Source organism: Panthera leo, chromosome A3 (assembly GCF_018350215.1).
Source record: "Panthera leo isolate Ple1 chromosome A3, P.leo_Ple1_pat1.1, whole genome shotgun sequence".
Classification (NCBI taxonomy): Eukaryota; Metazoa; Chordata; class Mammalia; order Carnivora; family Felidae; genus Panthera; species Panthera leo.
In genome coordinates this window covers 17,897,505-17,920,720 of record NC_056681.1, presented here as the reverse complement: position 1 = coordinate 17,920,720, position 23,216 = coordinate 17,897,505, and the positions used below count along the sequence as shown (strand labels likewise).

The 23,216-nt window shown below is 38.9% G+C and overlaps 1 protein-coding gene across 3 annotated transcripts in view; it reads right to left on the bottom strand.

Moving 5' to 3' along the window:
• Positions 1-23,216, bottom strand: part of PTPRT (protein tyrosine phosphatase receptor type T) — an 800,956-nt gene that overhangs the window by 238,186 nt on the left and 539,554 nt on the right. The window lies entirely within an intron of this gene.

The window sequence follows — 23,216 nt, the reverse complement described above, 5'->3', positions numbered from 1 at the left end:
AAACATATAAACATGGTCTCTCTTCAAACTCTTTCATAAGCTGTTATCCTAATGATATAATCTAAACTCCTCATCCTGGCACTGGGGACACTTGTGCCTGGCTTCCAGTCTGTCTTTCAGAAACTCTTAGTTTGGACCCCTCATTCCAGTGGATCCAGACAAACATCCTTGGGATTTCACTCCATCAGTTCATGCTTCCTACACATGCAATGTCTTCTATCCACTTCTCTCTGGGGAAGCCTTTCCCTAAAGGCTGAGTCTATCTTTCATCTCCTCAATGAAGCCTGTCTAGACCCTCCCACTCTGAATGAGTTTCCCCCCACCTTAGTTCCCCTACAACTCACTAATGGATATCTTCTTGGGATTGTAAGAATATGAGCACAGGACTGTTTCTCTGGTTAGACTGTTACCTTTTTGGACAGTGGGAGTTGTGGCTTAGTTATTTCTGCATCATTTACCCCAACCCCACATTGCCCACTAGGTTACCTGATACCCCTAAAGTCATCACTGAATGCTTGTTCAAGTAAACCAAATTAAATTGAGTTAAAATTGAAAGTAGGCATGAAACTAAATATGACTGGATACAGAATCCCTAATCAAAATAAACAGTGAATACTCTGAGCTCCTGTCTAGTGATTGTGTACCATTCCCTTCAACTTGGAAGGAAGTAAGAAGGTACCAGTCTGTGAAGAGAGATGACTGAGCCTTTATTGAACACCAGCTATAGGCCAAATATGTAGGCTCCTTTTATAAAAGTTATCCTAAACGTTGGTGGATCTGGAGGGCATTTTATTATCTCTTTGAATGTCCACAGTTCGTATCTCTCTGTAAATACTTTTCTTTTAGAAGATCTTTTTTGCAGAGCTCTCTGGACTCATGACCTAAGACAAAAGATCAATTGCCCAAAGAGTGCCCCCAGGAAATTTTTGTGAATTAAAGGTGACTTCAGCAGTCACCCAAACCAATCTTCTAAAGATGGAATAGTGAGATAGCACATGGTTTATGAAAATGGAGCATGGTGAGCGCTACCAATCCTTCAGTCAAGCCGTCCATCTAAATACACTTGGTTAAGAAACATAACTTGGACAAAGACAGAGGCAGAGGACTATTTCACTAAAATAAAAGGGTATAGAGGGACTAACCCAAGGAAACATGATACGATATGGCAGGGCTTCCCCTGAATCTCCTTGAGCATGAGGATTGTCAACAATGCAGATGGAAAAAAAATACACCATGTGAATGTTTGCCACACTTGGAAGACAGTGATACCTTGAGTGGAGGAGAGCAATAGCTCAGTGAGCATGTGTACTCTCTGATGGGCACAACTGGATGAGAACTCAGCAGCCCAGAGTGCAGGTGAGTGTCATGTGAGTGGATACGGCCACTTCTCTGGGAGGGCAGACTACACCTGAGTGTGAAAAATGTCCAAATGAGCATCTGTAGGACCTGGGTGTCTAAAAACCGAGCGAACACATATACTCTTTGAATGAGTGTGACATTCAGATGAATGTGTGTGGACACCTAAATGTGTATGACATGTGAGTGTGTCTAACATCCCAAAGTATATGTGTGTGTGACATCTATATGTGTTCATAAAACTGAAGTCTGGGGTGCCTGGGTGGCTCAGTCAGTTAAGCCTCCGAATCTTGATTTCGGCTCAGGTCATGATCTCTCAGTTTGTGAGTTCGAGCCCCACATCTGCACTGACAGTGCAGAGCCTGCTTGGGATTCTCTGTCTCCTTCTCTCTCTGACCCTCTCTTGCTTGTGCTCCCCTCTCTCAAAATAAATAAATAAATAAATAACACTAAAAGTATGTATTAAAAAAAATTGAAGCCAATAAATGCCTAAATTAAATCATGACTTCAGGGCACATTCCCTCCTCAACTCTGGGGTCCTTCTCAACAGTATAACCACTATGTTTATCAAGACAGCTAAGCTCAAAACAGTCTCTGAAAGACATCACCAAGACCCAAGACCCAAACCTAGAGGAGTGGTGTCTATAACAGTTTTCAGGACCTCCATTGCTTTACATATAACAGCAGTCTCAAGTAAAACTCTGAATCTTGCTAGAGTGCTCAGGACTGCTTGTTGCGGGTCTGACTCATGCAACTCTAATCTATGAGGAAAAGGGCAAAAGGCAATGAAGAGTGAAGGAGCAACAGTCTCTTGGGTCCATGTGTGGAGAATTGCAGTAGGATCTAAAAGACTGAACTGGGCTTGGAGGCACTCAGCCTATCCAGCCTGCATGCCCTCCTGACTGGGTTGGGAGGCACTAACAGGCCCCACCTCTAGGAATGGGGTTTGCAAAGACCTGTGAGTCCCTGCTTTCCTCTGATGTCCAATCTATCCCTTACTATTCTTGGGTTAATCCTGTCCACATGAGAAGACCTCTGTCCTTGTTTCTAAGTTGAAAACTCTTGTGCCACCCCTGAGTCCTTTTGTTACCCTCTCACTCTAAATTGAGAATCCAAAGCCTTGGAACTTCATTGGGGCCGGATCCCATTCCCGGACTCGCTTTCTGTTGTCCTTGGCCCTACTATGATGGGATGGATCACGCAGAGCCGCCAGGCTGGCCTGAGTACTGCACATGACTGGCATGAGACTCTGTGGTCGTGGACAGCTAAGCAGTGGGTCTTCACTGGGCTCTGACGCGTGAATGCTGCCAAAGGCTACAGAGGGAGGCAAGACATGTCTCCAGGGGCCAGCCCAGGATCCCGCCATCAATCTCACTACTGAGGACTCACCTGTCAATTCAACCAAACTCAGCAACCAGATTACAGGTGAAGACACTGAGGCTGACAGGCTGAGTGCCCTGTGTCAAACTGTGGCAAAAGCAAAAAGCTAGACTTTCATTCACAGTTCAGTATCCTTTTCTTTCTCCATCTCCCTTCTTTTTCCATAAGCCAACAACATGTGACAAAGGACCTTCGGAGTAGTTTTTACTTGGCAGACTGAACTCCTTAGCTCTATCGGCTTCTTCTGAAATCATAAAGCCTGGCAAAGGATATCTGGGGAAGGGCGGGGTGGTGGTGGTTAAACCGTGTTGTCAACATACAGTTCGCATACAATTGGGATTAATGTGCTTGGATGCAACCAGCAACACCCTCAGGCCTACTGTGCCTGCAGCTTCTCCATTCAGAGGCAAATGTGCAACCATGGCCAGGAAGCCATAAACCATTTGGTAGTATAAATCTTTTTTCCAGTGGACCCAGCCCCTCTTAAAGATCAGGGGACTCTGATTAAGGAGGAGAATGGCACGTGTAAGCTGTGTAAGTGTCCTTTCCCTGATACGCACACTTTAGGAAGCAGGGGTGGGGTGGGGGGACAAGACAGTTTCTTTTTGTTTCTTGGGATAACTTCATTCTCATTGTCCTTCTCTTAGGAACATATTTATCTAAGCTCTTTATGGCTTGTTGGTAATGATAAAATCATACCTAAATGAGAAGAACTCCTCCAAAGTCATATCTCTAGTGCAAAAGAAGTGATTGAAACATATTCCGGAGCGTTTGTGAACAGAAAGGATTTTTTTTTTAGTAGAAAAATCCTGATAGTATTAGAGAAGAATAACAAGATGCTCACCTCACCACATACAGCATTTACCCCCACATTTCCCCATCCTGTGACATCCCCTCTATTTCTTCCAGTGAGAAGATGGACATTTGAGGTCCCAAGACCTCAGCGCATAGAGGACAGGTGCTTCAGAAACCTTGAAGAGTAAGAGGTGCGGGAATTCCTCTGCAGGTATTAGAGGAGGACCCTGCCATCGGGGCCTCATGGCCCCTCTGATTCCTGAGTTGACAGTCTGGGTGATAACTCATGCTCCTCTATGAAGGACCAAGGGCCTATCAGAGCCATCCATCAATCACTAACACATCCTATGGCCCCCTTTTTATATCTGGGGAAGAGATCTCCAGCAAGGTGCTATTACCCATTCAGAATACTTAAGTCAGGTGACAGACAAACAGGATGCTGTAGTTCACAGGTGAAGACTGCCAAGAATCAGAAAAGGGGACATTTAACACCCATGTTCTCCCATAAATAGGCTTCATAAATTTATATGATCAGTTCATACTGACACTGCCAATTCACATCCATTAACACAAGACTCTTCCTCACCTTCCCCATTGTGAATTTGTTTCCTACAGTGAAAACCCTGGTTTTTAATATCACTATTTTTTACTCGTTTACCCTGTCACACAATACACACAAAAGCATTTCAGAATTAACTCATCAACCAACCAAAACCAGCCTCAATACTTAAAAAGTAAAATTCAAGGTTTCTCTACTGCCCTGTTCCAGCTCCTTCCCGAACAATTCAGTCTTAAAGCCATTAGGCAGGGCAGAGCAAGGCAGGCAACCTTATGCGATGGGGAAAGCCGTGGTGGCCCTGTGTGGGGAGCAGAAACCACTTAGTGTCCCCGAGGCCATTCAGGTGATCTACAAGATCAAAAATATTTCAGAATACCATTAAGATACTATTTGCCTTTTGTACTTTTGGTGTCTCACAAGTGTACTGTGGAGTTCTTTTTTTTTTTATGTTTTAAAATACGTTTTTTTAAATATATGAAATTTATTGTCAAATTGGTTTCCATACAACACCCAGTGCTCATCCCAACAGGTGCCCTCTTCAATACCCATCACCCACCCTCCCCTCCCTCCCACCCCCATCAGCCCTCAGTTTGTTCTCAGTTTTTAAGAGTCTCTTATGCTTTGGTTCTCTCCCACTCTAACCTCTTTTTTTTTTTTCCCCTTCCCCTCCCCCATGGGTTCCTGTTAAGTTTCTCAGGATCCACATAAGAGTGAACACATATGGTATCTGTCTTTCTCTCTATGGCTTATTTCACTTAGCATCACACTCTCCAGTTCCATCCTACTGTGGAGTTCTTAAAAAGCCACAGGACTTCAAAAACACATGAAGTTGGTAGTGTAGGTATCTCTTCGAGGTACTTATTTCATTTCCTTTGGATATATAACCAAAAGTGAGAATGCTGGATCATAGGTTAGCTGTATTTTTAAATTTTTTTTGAGAAACCTTCATACTGTTTTCCATAATGGCAGCATCAGTTTACATTTCTACCAACAGTGTACAAAATCCTCGTTTATTCACATCCTTGCCAACACAGTATCTTTTGTGTTTCTGATAATAGTTGCTTTAATAGGTATGAAGTGATATCTCATTGTGGTTTTGATTTGCATTTCCCTGATGACTAGTGATGCTGAATACCTTTTCATATACCTGTTGGCCAAATGAATACCTTTTTTGGGAAACTGTCTATCCATGTCCTTTTTCCACTCTTAATTAGATTATCTCTTTTTTTTTTTTTTTTTTTTTTGCTGGTGAGTTGTAGGATTTCCCTATGTATTTTGAATATTAGTCCCTTATCAGGTATGTGTTTTACAAATGTTATTTCCCATTTTGCAGTCTGCTTTTTCATTTTGTTGATTGCTTCTTTTGCAGTGAAAAGCTTTTTAGTTTGGGATGGAACTACTTGTTTATTTTTGCTTTTGTTGCTTGTGTTTTTGATGTCATTTCCATTAAATCACTGCCAACACCAAATTCAAGAAACTTTTCCCATTTTCGTGTAGGAGTTTATGTTTCAGGTCTTACATTAAGTCTTTAATCCATTTCAAGTTAATTTTTGTGAGTGATGCAAGACAGGGGTCCAGCTTCACTCACTTACATGTGAATAGTCAGTTTTCCCAATACCATTTATTAAAAAGATGATCTTTTCCCCATTGAGTATCCTTGGCTTCCTTGTCAAAGATTAGTTTGAAATATATGCATATACATATATATCCATATATGCATGGACTTATTTCTGAGCTCTCAATTCTGTTCCATTGGTCAATGTGTCTGTTTTTGTATCACTGCCATACTGTTTTGATTACTATAACTTTGTAATATAGTTTTAAAACAGGACGTGTGATGTTTCCAACTTTGTTCTTCTTTTTCAGTATTTCTTTGGCTACTTGAAACCTTTTGTGGTTCCATGTAAATTTTAGAATTGTTTTTTTCTATTTCTGTAAAAATGCCATTGGAATCTTGGTAAGGATTACAATGAATCTAGATGGCTTTGGGTAGTATGGACATTTTAACAATATTCATTCTTCTGATCCATAAACACAGGATATCTTTGTATTTATTTGCATCTTCTTCAGTTTTTTTCATTAGTACCTTACAGTTTTCAGTGTACTGGTCTTTCATCTCGTTATTTAAATGTATTCCTAAGTATTTTATTCTTTTGACACTATTGTAAATGGGGATGTATTCTTTATTTCTCAGATAATTGTTAGTGTACAGAAATGCAACAATTTTTATATGTTGTTTTTTGTAGCTTTATCAAATTATCCTTTAACTTTTATTATAAAGTTATTATATTGCATAATATATATATATAAAGTTATTGTTATGTTATATCAGTCATATATTACATACGATATTACACCTTATGTATGAGATCATGTCTTCTGCCAACAGATAATTTTGCTTCTTCCTTTCCAGTTTGGATACCTTTTATTTCTTTTTATTGTCTGACTGCTCTGCCCAGAACTTCCAGTACTATGTTGAATGGGAGGTGTGAGAGTGGGCACCTTTGTTTTATTCCTGATTTTAGAAGAAAACCTTTTAATTTTTCACCACTGAATATGCTACCTGTGGGCTTGTCATATTATTATGTTGAGGTATGTTCCTTCTATAGCCAGTTCACTGACATTTTTTAAAATCATGAATGGTTACTGCATTTTGTCCAATGCTTTTTCTGTATCTACTGAGATAAGCATATGATTTTCCCCATTCCTTCTATTAATGTGATGGATGCATCACATTTATTGATTTGTGTACGTTGAACCATCCTTGCACCCCAGAAATGAATTCTACTTGACCAATCATAATCCTTTTAATGAATTCAGTCAGCTAATATTTTGTTGAGACTGTCACTGATTTTTCAGGTGAGGGCAGATAATAGTCATCTCAGAGTCAGAAGTATGCTGCTGAAGATCAGGGGTTCCCAACTCTGGCTGTACATTTTAATTGTCCAGCAGACTTTTAAAAAAATGCTATTCCTTGGCCCCACCCTGGACCAACCAAATCAGAATCTCTAGGGGTAATCTTTAGGGGGTCTCCAGATGATCCTAATGTGCGACTATGAAACCACAAACCTAGGTGATTCTAATATTTATACCTTTGTCCTAGCAGGGACATCCCCCTCAAACATTCTTACTTTGTTTAAAATCATTACTTTGGGGGCACCTGAGTGGCTCAGTTGGTTAAGCATCCAACTTCAGCTCAGGTCATGATCTCACGGTCTGTGAGTTCGAGCCCCACATAGGGCTCTGTGCTGACAGCTCGGAGCCTGGAGCCTGCTTCTGCTTCTGTGTCTCCTTCTCTCTCTGCCCCTTCCCCACTTATGCCCTGTCTCTATCAAAAATAAGTACATGTAGAAAAAAAAATTTTTTTAATAAAAAAATACATAAAAACAAAATCATTAGTTTGGGTCATTCCAATCCACCTCAGCATTCCTTCATAATTATCAGTTTTTTTGAGTCACTGTCTATTACATCTGTTGATTTATTTCTTTTATAGTTTTCATCACAAGTAAAATAGGTCTTGTCTGATTATTCTGCCTGCTCCCTAATAGTCCATGAACTTCATGAGGTCTGAGACCTCTTGCCTGGTTTGTTGTCTGAGATCTTATTGCCTGGTTTGCTGCTGCACCCCCAGCTTCTAATATCCTGCTAAACACATAACAGCTGTTCACTAAGTACTTATTAAATAAACGAAATTGGCAAAATTTAGAAAATGAATTTTAGATGCATGTTCATGTCAGTTCTTACTACATGCTTCAATGCTATTCTAGATGCTGTTCCACCTCCCCAAGATGCCTTTTTCCTTTTTCTGCATCTTGAGGATTCTTCATCCAATCTAGACCTGTATCAGATGTTACTCTTTCTGAAGAGACTTCTCTCTCTTGCAATCCAGAGCTAGTTTCTCCTTCCTCTGTTCCCATAGCTCTCTGTCCATATTTCTATCATAGCTCCCATTGCAATGATTACCTCACCCAATAGAAAATGTTTAATGAGCACTTACTACCTACTAGACATCATGCTTACGCCCATTCAACACATTATTTAATTTGACCTTCATAATAACTCTTAAGAGACAGATACTATTACCTTATTGTGACAGAATAAGAGAAATAGAGCACAGAGAGGCTCAGAAACTTAAAGCCACACTGCTATTTGAACACTGAGGTTAATATTTGAATGCAGACAGTCTGACTCCTGAGCCCTTAGTCTTATCCATAAGGCTAAACAGCTTTTTAGCACACCCTAAGTTGAACCATCATCTATAATTTACCCCACCAAATAACGTACTTCTTAAAAAAATTTTATCTTCAAGCTAACTCAATTGTTTTAAACATAGTTTTAATATTATATACAAAAGGCTCCCCAGTAGCAAATATCTTTATTCCAGGAGGTCTAGTGACTTAGGAAACTTGTCAACTAAGAAGCTCTTAGTATTGGCACAATGAAAATAGTTAAAGGCATAAGGTCTTAACTCAAACATACTGACTAATACTTACATGGTCTGCTAATACCTTTTCTTCCAAAGGACACTTGACTGAGTGGTCTATAGGAACATGTAGGTGTTGGATGTTCATGGCCCTGACAATAATCTACAGGAACACTGTAAATGCACTCCTCACTGAGGTTAACTTTGTTCTCTCTTATGCATTCTCTGTACTTCCTTAGGTTAATGCAATTTCATTAAATAACTAAGGAAGGTGCTTAGTTTCTCTATTTTCCTAGGTTACCAGAGGGCCTTCTGATGGCCAGAATGACTATGAGGAAAGGTCCCAGAAAGCAGCAACTGGCATCAGGGTTGATTCATATATAGACAGTAAAGCCCTTAGTCATCAAAAAAAGTTTATCATTAGTAAATAAAACAAGGGCTGTGTAATACACCTTTAGTGGATTTCTAATAACTTTGATTAAAGTATTAGCATTTATAAACCTGGTTTCTAGTGCAATACACATCCGTGTGACCTTGGGCAAGTAATTTAATCTCACAAGAGAGAACAGTTATTACATTTCTTAGTCATTCTTTCTGGTTCTGTGTCCACCAGCCAGCCTCTGTGTGCTCTGTTGCTAATGAGGGCACTGCGGACCTCTTCAGAGTTGTTCTGAAACTATTGGCACTTCCTCTCATGGTAAAGAGGGCTAGAAAATTTAAGTCCTGCTCTTCCCCAACCTTCACCTATATTTGGCCTTAGACTAGCATTTCCAGTGACTGTCTTGAACAGTAGTGAAAAAATCCTGTTCCTTTGCCTCAAGGGGCACTTATTCAAGGTGAAATTCACTCGCCAGAGCCCCCCACAGAACACACCCATGTTTGGCTTCTTAACCCTCTCTTTCCAGCTTCCCCTTCTCTTGAACTAGTTTTTACTGGGAGCATCCCCTCAATAAATCACTTGCCTCCAAATCCTTGGCCTATGAGTCGGTTTCTGAGAGAACCCAACCTAAAATAACCTCTATATGCCTCAACTTCCTCACATTTAAAATTGTGGTGTGGGCCTTCTTGAAGTCGTGTTGTGAGGAGCTCAGCACAAAGAGCTCTCTCCAAAGAGCAATGAATAAACTGAACAATACTGTCCACACTAATGATTTCAGGAGTGGGTGGAGAAAACTCACAATTGCGAACATGTATATGCAACATCTATAATAGAAAAGAAAAAAAAGTCTCATATTAATAATCTACGTTTCCATTTTAAGGCAGTAGAATAATGAAAGCAAATTAAACTCCAAACAGAAAGAAGAATAAAGATTAAAGTAGAAATCAATGTGACAGACAACATAAAAGTAAGAGTGAAAAATCAATGAAACAAAAGTTGATTTTTTGAAAAGATCAACACAGTTGGCAACTATATCTCCACTGGCCAAAAGGCAAAGAGCTAACATAAATTACCAAAATCAAGAATGAAAAAGGAAACACCACTACAGACTCTACAGAAAATTTAAAAATTATAAATTAAAAATTATAAATTTAAAAATTAAAAAAAAACTTTATGCCAAAAAAACTTAGACAGCTTAGATGAAATGGGCAAATTCCTACAAATACATAATTTATCAAAACTGAGTCATGAAAAAAAAGAAGATTTCAATGTACTCATAAGAAGTAATTGAATTAGTAATTAAAATTCTTCCCTCAAAAAAGCCCAGCCCATACGGCTTCACTGGTGAAGTCTACCAAATATTTAAGGAATAAATAATTCTGATTTTTCATAAACTTGCCCAGAAAATAGCAGAGGAGGTAATGCACCCTGACTCATTCTATGAAACCCTGATATCAAAACCAGAGAAATACATTATAATAAAATAAAACTAGAGCCTAAGCATTCATGAATATAGGCCCCAAAATATTTAACCAAATAATAGCCAACTAAATCTACCAACATATAAAAAAGATGATACATCATAACTGATTTATCCCAGGAATGCAAGGTTGATTTACTATCTAAAAATCAATTAATGCAATCTAGCATCTATTGAGAATAAATGGAAGAAATCACATGATAATTCCAACAGATTCAGAAAAAAAAGTGACAAAGTCAAATGCATATTTATGATAAAAAGTACTGATAAGCTAGAAATAGAGAGAAGCTTTCTAAATTTGATAAGGTCATCTATGAAACATGTTAAAGTTAACACTCAAGAGTAAAAGATAATGCTTTCCCTCTAAAAGCAGGAACAAGACAAAGATGTCTACTCATCACTGTACTATAGAGTCTAGGCAGTGAAATAAAACATTGTGCTAGAGATTCTAGCCAGTGAGCCTAGTTAATTAATTAAAGGCATTGGAGGGAAAGGAGTGAAACCTTTCATTTGCAGATGACATGATCCTACACAAAGAAAATCATAAGAAATACACATAGATACAGAAACTGACACAGACACACACAGATACCCAACTATAATAAACAATTTCAACAAGATCACAGGACACAAAACTAATACATAAAAATCAACTGTATATTTATCATTAGTAAAAGACAATCTAAAAGTGAAATTAAGAGAATAAAATTCCATTCACAATAGTAACAAAAATAATACTTAGTTATAAATAAGTCTGAACAAAAGAAGTGAAATACTTGTACATTAAATAGTACAAAACATCGATGAAAAAATTGAAGACCTAAATAAATGCAGAGACATAGTCACGTGCATGTATTGGAACAGTCAATACTGTTAATATGGCAATTCTATGCAATCTCTATCAGAATCCCAGGAGACTTTCTACAAAAATTAATAAGCTGATACTAAAATATATATGGAAATGCAAATATCCATAATAGAACAATTTTACAAAATAAGAATAAAGGAGGATTCAAAGTTCCTGATTACACAATATGAAAATCAACACAGTGTGGTGCTGGCATAGGATAGACTTACAGATCGAGGGAGGAGAAATGAGGGTACAGAAATAACCCCCCACATTTGTGATCAATTGATTCTTGAGAATCCAAGAAAATGTGATGGTCAAAGAATAATCTTTTCAGCAAGTGATGCTAGGCCACCTGAATAGTCACATGCAAAAATATAAATTTAAATTCATACTATACACAAGAACTAACAGAAAATAGATCATAGTCCTAACTGTTAGAGCTAAAAGTATAGAACTTCTAGGAAAAAACACAGGAGAAGATCTTCATGATGTTGGATTAGGAAAAGAGTGTAAAATACAACATCAAAAATATCCATTAATGGGGGAAAAATTACACACACACACACACACGTGTAATATATAATACATATAATGACATCCAGCTCATATACATTAAATTTATATATGTTGAATATATACTATATAATATATAGTATATATATTATATATATTTATATTGGATTTCAGAAGACACTATTAAGCAAATGACAAGACAAGCTACACGTTGAGACAAAATATTTGAAAAATCATATGTATGGTAAGACTTCTCTGCAACATACATAAGGACCCATTACAACTTAATAACAAGAGGACAAACAACTCAATTAAAAATTGGCAAAATATTTGACTAGACATTTCACTAAAGATGAAATATAAGTGCCTAATAAGCTCATGAAAAGATGGTCAAGCTCATTAGTCATTAGGCAAATGTGAATTAAAACCAGAATGAGAAACTACCCACCCACCAACCCAGCCACCCACAAGAATGCCTATCACTAAACAGACAACAGCAAGTGTTGCCACAGGCATGAGAAAACTGGAACTGGCATACACTGCTGTTGGAAAGGTTAAAAAAAAAATGGGGCAGCTACTTTGGAAAACAGTTTGGAAGTTCCTTAAAAAGGTAAATATAGGGGTGCCTGGGTGGCTCAGTCAGTTGAGTGTTCAACTCGATTTTGGCTAAGGTCAAGATTTCATGGATCATGAAATTGAGCCTTAAAGTGGCTCCATGCTGACAGCATGAGGCCTGCTTGGGATTCTCTCTCTCACCCCCTCCTACACTCGTGCGCACCTATGTGTGTTCTTGCTCTCAAAATAAATAAAATTTAAAAAAAGGTAAATGTAAAACTACTATTCACCTAGCCAAAAAAATGAAAACATGTGTATACAAAAACTTGTATACAAATGCTAATAGCAGTATTATTCATAATTGGCAAAATATTAAAACAATCTAAATGTCTATCAACTGGTGAACAAATAAACAGTATGTGGTATATCCATATAATAAAATATAATTCAGCAATAAAAGAAACAAATGACTGATATGTTCTACAATAGGCATTAAGCTCAAAAACACTGTATTAAATGAGAGAAGCCAGATGGAAAAGACTATTCATTGTATGATTCCATTCATCTGAAATGTCAAGAAAAGGCAAATTTATAGAGATAGAAATCAGATTAGTGATTGCCTGGGATTGGAGGTGGGAACAAGAATCAACTTCACTTGGGCACAGGGTATTTTATGGTGTGGTGAAATGTTCTAAAATGGGATTGTGGTGATGGTTGCACAACCCTATAAATTTACTGAAAATCATTGAATTGTACACTTAAAATGGGTGGATTTTATGGTATGTAAATTATACCTCAATAAAGCTGTTAAAGAAACGAGGGAAATGGACTGAATAATCTTGGATGTTCTTCCTCCTCTCAAAAGTCTGTGCTTTAGCATTCAACTATGCACACATTTTAATACAAAAATGCTATGATAAACCTTTGGCATTATTGTACAAGTCGGGCTAAGAAACAAATGCGAGCTTTATAATCCCCGATAGAATCTAGCTTTGCAATTACATTCCCCACATTAAAGGTCACTCAGAACTAAGGAGCTGAAATTTACAATGGTATGTCTTAGTTAGCCAACCTTTAATCCAAGGCTCTGGGAATTCCTGGTTTCCTTCTTCCCCTCACTGTTTGCCTTGCACAATAGCCCTTAGAGAAGGCAAGAAAATGGGATGAGGTAGACATTCACAGTCTGGCATGTGCACGTGTTATCTTCGCGTGGCTTCTGACTAGCTGTGTGACCTACTGCCCCCTCTGTCTTCCACGTACTTATTTATTTATTCATCTGATATTAATCAAGTGACTACAGTGCAGCAGGTGCAAATTTGAAAATAACATGCTCCCTGGTTGATGGGGACCCGAGATGCAGAGACAGATATTAACTGTTCAGCATAATTCAGGGAGGTAAGGGCACAACGAGGAGCTCCAACAGGGAAGGATTCTGAGGAGAGAGGCACATGCAGGATAGTGTGGGGACCAAATGGAATAATGTGTCTAGAGAGTGCTTTCCATAGAGTAGAGTGCTCTATACAAGTTGGCTGGAGCCAACACAATTGCTGCATGCATCATTATTACAGTGTTATCAATTAGACAACAAAAATTTGCCTTGTTTTCCATTTGGACCCTTCTGTGATTGAACTGCATTTTGTAAATTTAGCGAAAGTGGATGCTGAGTAGAAATTTAGAGATATAAATATGTTGTGTAAAGGGGCCATAACAATTCAACTGAAGGGTTCCAATTAAGTTTTACTTATCAGATGAAAGCAAAAGAAAGCTTATAAGGAAAAACCAGACAACCATCAGATGATGGCTAGGGCCATACCCTCTTCTCCAACATACCCTCTTCTCCAACATTTCAAAGAAGCATAACTAGCTTTCACAGAGCATGCACTTACTTCCGTTGAGATAGATTTTAAATCAAAATGCAGAAGATCTGGCGATGGCCCTTACATCCTTTCTCTTAGTCATGGGTCCTCTCTTGTTCATAATACCATACATAAGAACTACCATGGTTCTAATTTTAATAAATATCCAGAATCTGACCACTTCTAGGACCTCTACAGCTACCACCTTGGCCAAACCCCCACGATGTTTTGACTGGATTAGTACAATAGCCTCTCAGCTGATCTCCCACCTTTCACTCTTGCTCCCTACAATCTATTCACACAACAGTGGCCAGAGTGACCCTTTAAAAACATGACTCAGGTTATGACACTCCTGCACTAAAAGCCTTCCTACTTAGAGTAAAAGGCAACAACTTTGCAACGTCTACAAGGCCCTCTCATACAAACTCTCGGATGTCATCTCTTCTAATGCTTCTCTAGTTACGTGGCCTTTTGGCTGCTCCTTAAAAACCCTAAGCATGCTCCTATCTCAAGGCCTTTGCATTTGACACCTTCTATGCCTGGAATGCTTTTCCCTCAGATATATGCAACCCTTGGAAGGCTTGCTTCTTCATCTCTGCCAGTGAAGTCTTACCTGACCACTTTATTTAAAATACAACCGCTCAGGGGCACCTGGGTGGCTCAGTCAGTTGAGCATCTGACTTCGACTCAGGTCATGATCTCGCAGTCTGAGTTCGAGCCCCACGTCAGGCTCTGTGCTGACAGCTCAGAGCCTGGAGCCTGCTTCGGATTCTGTGTCTCCCTCTCTCGCTGCCCCTCCCCCACTCATGCTCTGTCTCTCTCAGTCTCTCAAAAATAAATAAACATTAAAAAATAAATAAAAAATAAAATACAACCCCAATCCTAACAAACCCTGTTACATTCTTCTGCCTAAAATATTTTCTTCATGTCATTTATCATCATCATGCACCCCGTGTGTATCTGTGCATGCATGCTTGTGCATGCACACCCATGCACCTGAAAGGTGAAGTCATTTTAAGGGAGGACGATAAGCAGTGAAAATGTCAACCTTCTTTCCAGGAAAAAGCAACTGGATAGATACGAGGCCAGTTAGCTGGTATTTGGATAGATGACCTTGATTTGGTAACCTTTTCTAAAGCAGCACTGAACTAAAACGCAAGGTAGGGGTTTCAGTGCTGGCTTTACCACTCCCCCGCTCTGTCTGACGTGCTGAGTAAGTCACTTTGCCTCTAGAACTTGCATCTAAAATGGGATAAGTCTGGCCAATGCAGTAAGACACAAAACAGACGAGATAAACATTTTAGAGAGGAAAGCAATTTATCATCATTTGTAGATAATATGATGGTGACCTAATATATCGAAGAGAATCAACTGAAAGGCTCCTAAAATTAATGAAAGAATTCAGTAAAGTGGTTTGATAGAAGATAGAGATAAATAAACTGTACAGCATGAAAACCAAGCTACAAGATGCAATAAAAAGTCCTTTTAGAATAGAGTCCTTTAAAAACAACTAAGGATCACACAACAAATAAGAAATGTACAGGACTGACATGGCAAGGAAAAATAAAGCTCTCTATTGAGTGAAATAAAAGAGTATCTCCAGCCCCTAGCACAGGGCTGAGCAGAGCCGGTGTTAAATAATTGTGCAGAACTGAAGACAAATAAAGGGACAGAAATGCTCAAGTCCTGGATGAAAGCATCACACACTGTAAAGATGTCAGTTCTGGCCCAACTGAGGCTTTTCCTTTGGGAAAAAGCAAACTCTATAAAACATGAGGCTAGTTAGGTGATCCCTGGGAGCCATGAAGATGTGCATGACCCTAATTTGAAAATTCTAATAATTTCAATGGGAGGTTTTTTTTATTTTTTATTTTTTTGGTTTGTTTGTTTAAAATAAGAATTATAGTTAAGAACTTTTTTTAAATGAATGAATGAATGAATAAATAAATAAATAAATAAATAAATGTGCAAAACCACTACTGGATATTAAAGCATATAATGAAGTTAAAACAATTAAATCATGGGTACTGGAGTATGATTAAAAGAAAATGGGATAAATTTGTGTGTGTGTGTGTGTGTGTGTGTGTGTGTGTGTGTGTGTGTATGTGTGGTGTGAATTTTACATACAGAAACAGAAGCCACACAAATCAATGGGAAAGAGAAAATTTTATCAATAAATAGTGCTGGGGAAAATTACATAATTATGAGGAAAAAAACACCAAATTTAAGGCCTCACCCTATATGACAAACCACAGTATGCTCCACTGGCTCAAAAGAGAATTTATTTATTAAAAATTTTCAGGATGCCCTGGCAATCAAATGCAATGTAATGGGTTCATGACTGGATTTTAAGAAGCCTTAAAGGATCATTAATTAATTGATACAACTGGGGAAACTGGAATATGAGCTACATATCAGATGCTACTATTATATCAATTCTAAATTTCCTGAATGTGCTAATTGTATTGTGGCTGTAGAGAAGATTGACCTTTTTCTTAGGAAATACCCACCAGCCATTTGAAAGGTAAAAAAAATACGACAAAATGTTTACAACTGGTGGGTTAGGGGGGTGGGGAAGAATATATGGATGTTTACTGTTCTATCCTTGCAACATCCTGTAAGTTTGAAATTGACAAAAAAAAAACCAGATATTGAGTGGAAAAAATCTTTTTAAGAATTAACAATAGAACTCACAAAAGTTAAAAGAAACAAGATGTAGCTATTGTAAATGTGAAATGTCGGATTATAAGAATAAAAAATAAAACAAAAAATCAGAAAAACTAGTCCCAGAAATTATGACAGAGATGGAAACAATATTTAATTTTTTTTTTTTAATTTGAGAGAATGAGAGAGAGAGAGAGAGAGAAAGAGAAAATCCCAAGCAGGCTGCACGTCCAGCATGGAGCCCAATGAGGGATTTGATCCCACAATCCTGGGATCATGACTTGAGCTGAAATCAAGAGTTGGATGCCCAAACGACTAAGCCACCCAGGTGCCCCAAGGAAACAATATTTTAATATTTGAGATCATATTTGATATGCAGGATAAAAATGATAAGGGTACACACAAAAACCAATAACACCTCTGTATACAGAGGTATATACCATATTCTCTCTGTATAATGAGATAGAACTAGAAATTACTAAACCAAAATTCTAAGCAAATAAAAACTTCCAGCTGGGGAAAATAAGAACTTTCCTAAATAACTCTAATATCAAATAGGAAATCAAAACCACAATTTCACACTCCTTAGAAACTATTATGCTGAGAACAATGATGTCTAATGCCTATGGGATAGGACCAAACCTGTTTTCAGAATCTGAAAAGCCTTTGTTATTAAACAAAAAAGAATGACAATAAATTAATTAAGCATTCCATAAAAAGAAAATTAGAATAAACAACACTGGAGCCAGATGGCTTTTCCAATGATTTTTTTTTCAATCTTTCAACAACTGATAATTCCCATGCTATCTAAACAATTACATAAGACAGAAACAGAGGGAAAGCATCTCAAATTGTTGCAAATTATTCCTCTAGAACACTATTAAACTGGTTCCCTATAAACAGGTCATTTAGCTCAGGTACACAAGATAGATTTAGTAATAGAAAAGTCTAGGGAAATAACACATAAATAAAACCAATATGATCATATGAATAGACACCAAAAAGACAAGATAAAATTTAACATCCATTTCTCATTTAAAAAGAGTCACCAAGATAAGTGGCAAAATACAGGTAATTTTTCTTATCATGTTTTAAAAATATCTATTTTAAACCTTCCACTAACATCACACATAGAGGTAATTTCCTGTAAGACTAGTCTTTGAGGTTGGGGGTAACGAAAAAAGGTCAACCATCACTCTTTGGCAACATTCCCCAGAAAGCTCTACCGAATGCAACAAAGTATAAAACCAAAAGAAAAGCTATCATAACTGGAAAGGGGGACTTAAAATTGTCATTATTCATAGGTGATGTGATTATTAGACTGGTAAACCGAGATAATAAAATTTAATTAAAGAAACTCACAAGAGGTTTCAGCAAATGGAATGGATAAAACACACACACACAGTCACACACGGTTTCCCTAAATACCAGTGAAACCAGTTAGCAAACGTAATGGGAGAAAGACAGCATAAAATACCACAAACAGGGGCAGCTGGGTGGCTCGGTTGGTTAAGCCACCAACTTTGGCTCAGGACATGATCTCGTGGTTTGTGGGTTTGAGCCCCATGTCGGGCTCTGTGCTGACAGCTCGGAGCCTGGAGCCTGCTTCACTTTCTGCGTCTCCCTCTCTCTCTGCCTCACCCATGTTCGCCCTCTCTCTCTCTCTCTCTCAAAAAAAATACCACAAACAATATTAGCAAGAAACAATTTTAACAAAATAGCTGTGGATGTCATCTACATGAAGGAATCTACTTAATTTTCCTGAGCAAGAGTAAAGCCTCAAATGGATAGGTTTGCCCTCTTTCAGGGTACAAAGTCTCATGATAATGTAACCATTTCAGATTAAGTAAGAGTCTTAATACAATTTAGGTCAATTCCACTGGGGACTATTTAGGCAACATGATAAAAAGATTTTAAAATGTATAGGGAAATGTAAGTGGGTGAAAACAGCGAAGGACAGTTGGAACAACAAGAATCATTAGGAAGACTAGATACTAAAATAGTTGGGGAAGCTATAATTAAAATGGGTGGTATATGCACAGTGCTCAAAAGAGGCAGTTCTAACAGAACAGTGAAGGCAAACCAAGAACATCATAGTGGGATGTGCACGTACCCGCAACACACACACACACACACACACACACACACACACACACACACACAAAGCGTGCACACACACACACACACACACAAAGCGTGCACACACACAGGCAAGATCACAAGTCAGCAGTACCACAGGGAATATTCTGTCAATACTGTGGAGGAAATCTGCTAACTACTAGGAAAGATAAAAGAATAAGTACCCAGTAAATATCATTAAAATGGTAACTGCTGTTATGGTATGTGGCAAAAAAGGGGATCCAACATTGTAAGGGAGTATCGCAATTATGAACAAACTAAGTTTTTAATTTGATAAAGAAAAATGAAAAAAAAGCCCACCCAAAATGTTATTATTTTATGATGGATAAGAGACTGCTTTCTCCTTTTCATTTTTCTGTAATTTCTATATAAGCAAATATAATTTTTGTGATCTAAATTAAACTTTATTCAAAATAAGGGTATATAAACGACCTCAGTGTTGTGATGAAAATCAAAATTAGGAACGTGAAAATACTCTAAAAATGATTATTTAATGTAACATGTTACAACTGGCTATAGTATCATTTTTATTTTTTTATTATTGTTTTATAATCTTTATTTTTGAGAGAGAGAGAGAGAGAGAGAGAGAGAGAGAGAGAGAGAGAGAGGTGGGGAAGGACAGAGAGAGAGGGAGACACAGAATCTGAAGCAGGCTCCAGGCTCCAAGCTGTCAGCACAGAGCCCAATGTGGGACTCGAACCCATGAACTGCAAGATCATGACCTAGAATGAAGTCAGATGCTCAAATGGCTGAGTCATCAGGCACCCCTGTAGTTTCATATTTTTAACTGATGGATGGATTTCTGTACTTGGGTGACATGGTATAATCCACGCCCAATACACCTCTAGCTTGATGAGTAATGTTGACTCTTGAATATTTAGTCAATATACCCCACCCCTAAGGTACCTCGGAAGTGTTATCTTCCCAGCTCATGTTGAAAAGTCTCATTTCAGTCAATCAAGGATCCAGTAATGGATGAAGGAAAGTTTACTCCATTTACAATGGCCACTGACCTACAGCTCTGTTAGCTAACGACAATAGCTTATTTAAAAAATAACTTTAAAACAGTTTATGTCAACATAAGTAATAAAGAGTGCTTACAGCAAACAGTGCCAATCGACAAGGAGAAGCAGTATGCCATAGGGCTTTGCCATAGGGCATTGAACCAGCAGTATCCTTATCATCTAGGAAGGTTCTGAAAATACAGAATCTTGGGCCCCATCCTCTAGCTACTGAGTCAGAAACTGTTTTTGAAAGATTGCAGGTAATTCATCTACACTTTAAACTCTGAAAAGCAAGAAAGAGAAATAGAACACTCTAGGGAACGAGAAATCTTCCTGTTTTGTTTTGTTTCTTTAACAAACATTTGGAAGCATTTTATGTCCCCCAGTGGAAAGCCAGCCTGTTTACCTCCCCCCAGGCTTCCTAGCATTGTCGTCTTCTTCAGATGTCCTAGGAAGCAACCCCTTTACCCTCCTGCCAAGTTCTCAGCTGAAATGTCATTGTTCTTTCTAGAGTCCCTTTATGTTGTAAGAGGAACAAAATAAATAAATAAAGTTGAACAAGGCTAGATTAAATAGGGATTCAGGCTCCAAACTTCATGATTCAAACCCATAGTGATGCTTCTGTAGAAGAAGATGCTACAGTGGCTGTTTTTAAGAGTAATCAATAGGGTGCCTTGGATGTCTCTACCTCCAACAAAGACATTTGCTTAAGGAAAGTGACACGTGAAAATACTCTGTGCACTTTTTTTATAAGACTATCTGAAATCAATTATCCTCAAAAAAGCCCTTCCACACTCTAAAAAGGTAGATGGAATGATTATTAATTAACCACTAAATTAATCATAATAATGGGCATATTAGTGCCAGATAGAGCAAATAAAAGCTATGGAAGAATTATTACACTAATGAAAACACTTTTCCCATGGGGAAATGTAACCCCACAGTGAACTTATTTGCAGGAGTGCAGTAAGCTGGAAATCACCCAAGTGTAGAGAACTGTAGGTGCCAGCTCTCCATCCAACAATAGAATTGCCTGTGAATTCCAGACCCCACTACAATCTCCGGATGTGGGGCTTGGAAATATGAACTTTGAACAAGCCTGCTGAAGTATTCTCATATATACCAAATTTCAGAGACCCTCCGGCAGAAATCTTGCCCTGATTTTGTGATGTAAATCAAAGAGATCCATGGGTATAGTATAATCACTTAATCTAGCAGCTCTCAACCAAGATCCTTTCTGTGATTCTGCAACATCAAAATGATTTTAATAGTATACTAAGACTCTATTTGCCTTTTCTCAGTGTGTTGATACTTGCACTGAGTACAAATGCAATGGTATCCAACTGTTCTTGTCACTGAATTCTCCACTCACTATAAAAAAACAAAAATGCCAGTTTTACTTAAGAATGTCCTTGATGAAGGGCACCAGGATGGCTCAGTCGGTTAAACATCCAACTTCGGCTCAGGTCATGATCTCACGGCTCGTGAGTTCGAGCCCCGCGTCGGGCTCTGTGCTGACAGCTCAGAGCCTGGAGCCTGCTTCAGATTCTGTGTCTCCTTCTCTCTCTGCCCCTCCCTACTCATGCTGTCTCTCTCTCTCAAAAATAAATAAACATTAAGAAAAATGAAATAAAAGAATGTCCTTGATGAAGCAGTAAAAAGTGTTAATTCCAACCCACGAATACATGTCTTTTTTAACATTCATGTGACCCAAGAGGAAGCTTTTTATCAATCATTTCTCCTGCTTACTGAAGTTCTTTTTTAAATCTTTATGTTTTTCTTTATTTTTGAGGGAGACAGACAGAGACAGAGAAACAGAGTGTGAGTGGGGGAGGGGCAGGAGAGAGGGAGACACACAATCTCAAGCAGGCTCCAGGCTCTGAGCTGTCAGCACAAAGCCCCATGTGGGGATCAAACTCACAACCCGCAAGATCATGACCTGAGCCGAAGTCAGATGCTTAACTGACTGAGCCACCGGGGCGCCCTTCTACTGCTTATTGAAGTTCTACAGTTTCTTAAGGAAAAGTATTTCTGTGATCGAGTTGCATGCTAACATAGGCATATTTTAAATGAAGCACCATTGTTTTCTTAAAAGAGTGACTAACAAATTATGGTTATTCACATTTGGATATTTGGCATACATTTTCTCCAAAATAAATGAAATTTATCTGTCACTTAAGGAAAACTGACAGTATTTGTTCATAACTGAGTTTTCATGTGAAAGTTAGAATTTGGAAAACTTGGGAGGAGCCAAGATGGCGGAACAGCATGGAAGTTTTTTGTGTGTTTTGCATCCATGAAATACAGCCAGACCAACATTAAACCATCCTACACACCTAGAAAACTGATTGGAGGATTAACACAACAATCTGCACAACCTGAACCACAGAATTCAGCAAGTAAGCGGCAGACAGAAGTGAACTTGGGGAGCGAGAAGCCGCGGAGGATAGGCACTGCTTTTGTGGGTGGAAAGAGGACCGAGACTGGGGGTGGGGGAGAATATGGGAAAAGCACCCCTCCCCAAAAGCAACTGAAGAGAAAGTGGAAAATTGGAAACAGCTGTGGGGACTAAACTAAAAAAGGGAGAAAGGAGAAAGGAGTTTAAATTCCATTAAGACTGTAAACAAGGGGAGCGCAAAGGCTGCAACTCCGCAGCTCCATACCTGGCGGTGCTCTGGTGGGAAAAGTGAATCCCCAGCAGCAGAGTGGGGGCCGGGAGGCTCTCGGGCCACATGGGGAAAAGCGGCTCCACTGCTGCAAGGACATTTGGTAGACTGTTGAAGCCACCTGGTACCAGCAGACCCCAGAGAACGGCCACATTTGCTGGTGCCGGAAAAGGTCGTTAAGGGTAAAGCCTGGTGCCAGATGTGGCTTGTGATTTTCCATAATCCCCGAAACGCTGCTGCTACACTGTCTCGTGAACTTTTTCTGCGGCGGGCTGGCACCTGGCCGCAGTCTCGGGCCACAGCAGCAGCAGGGTCCAGCAAGCGTTCCTGGGTGCAGCCGACATTTGGCCATTGCTGGGTGAGACCCTCCCGCAGAGGGGCAGAACGGGTCAAAGCCACAGTCCTTCAGAACTAAGGGGCCGGGGAAAACAGCTGCATCTGAGACAAAACTCAGGAGACAGGTACTGCCTGGGGCCTGGTCATGGAGAGTGAAAAAGCAGGGAGTGGACAGAAGCTGAAGACAGAGGTTGGGTGCACGATTGCTGATCCGGGAGAACAGACTGGGCAGCTGGGTGGCTCCATTTTCACTGCTCCCGC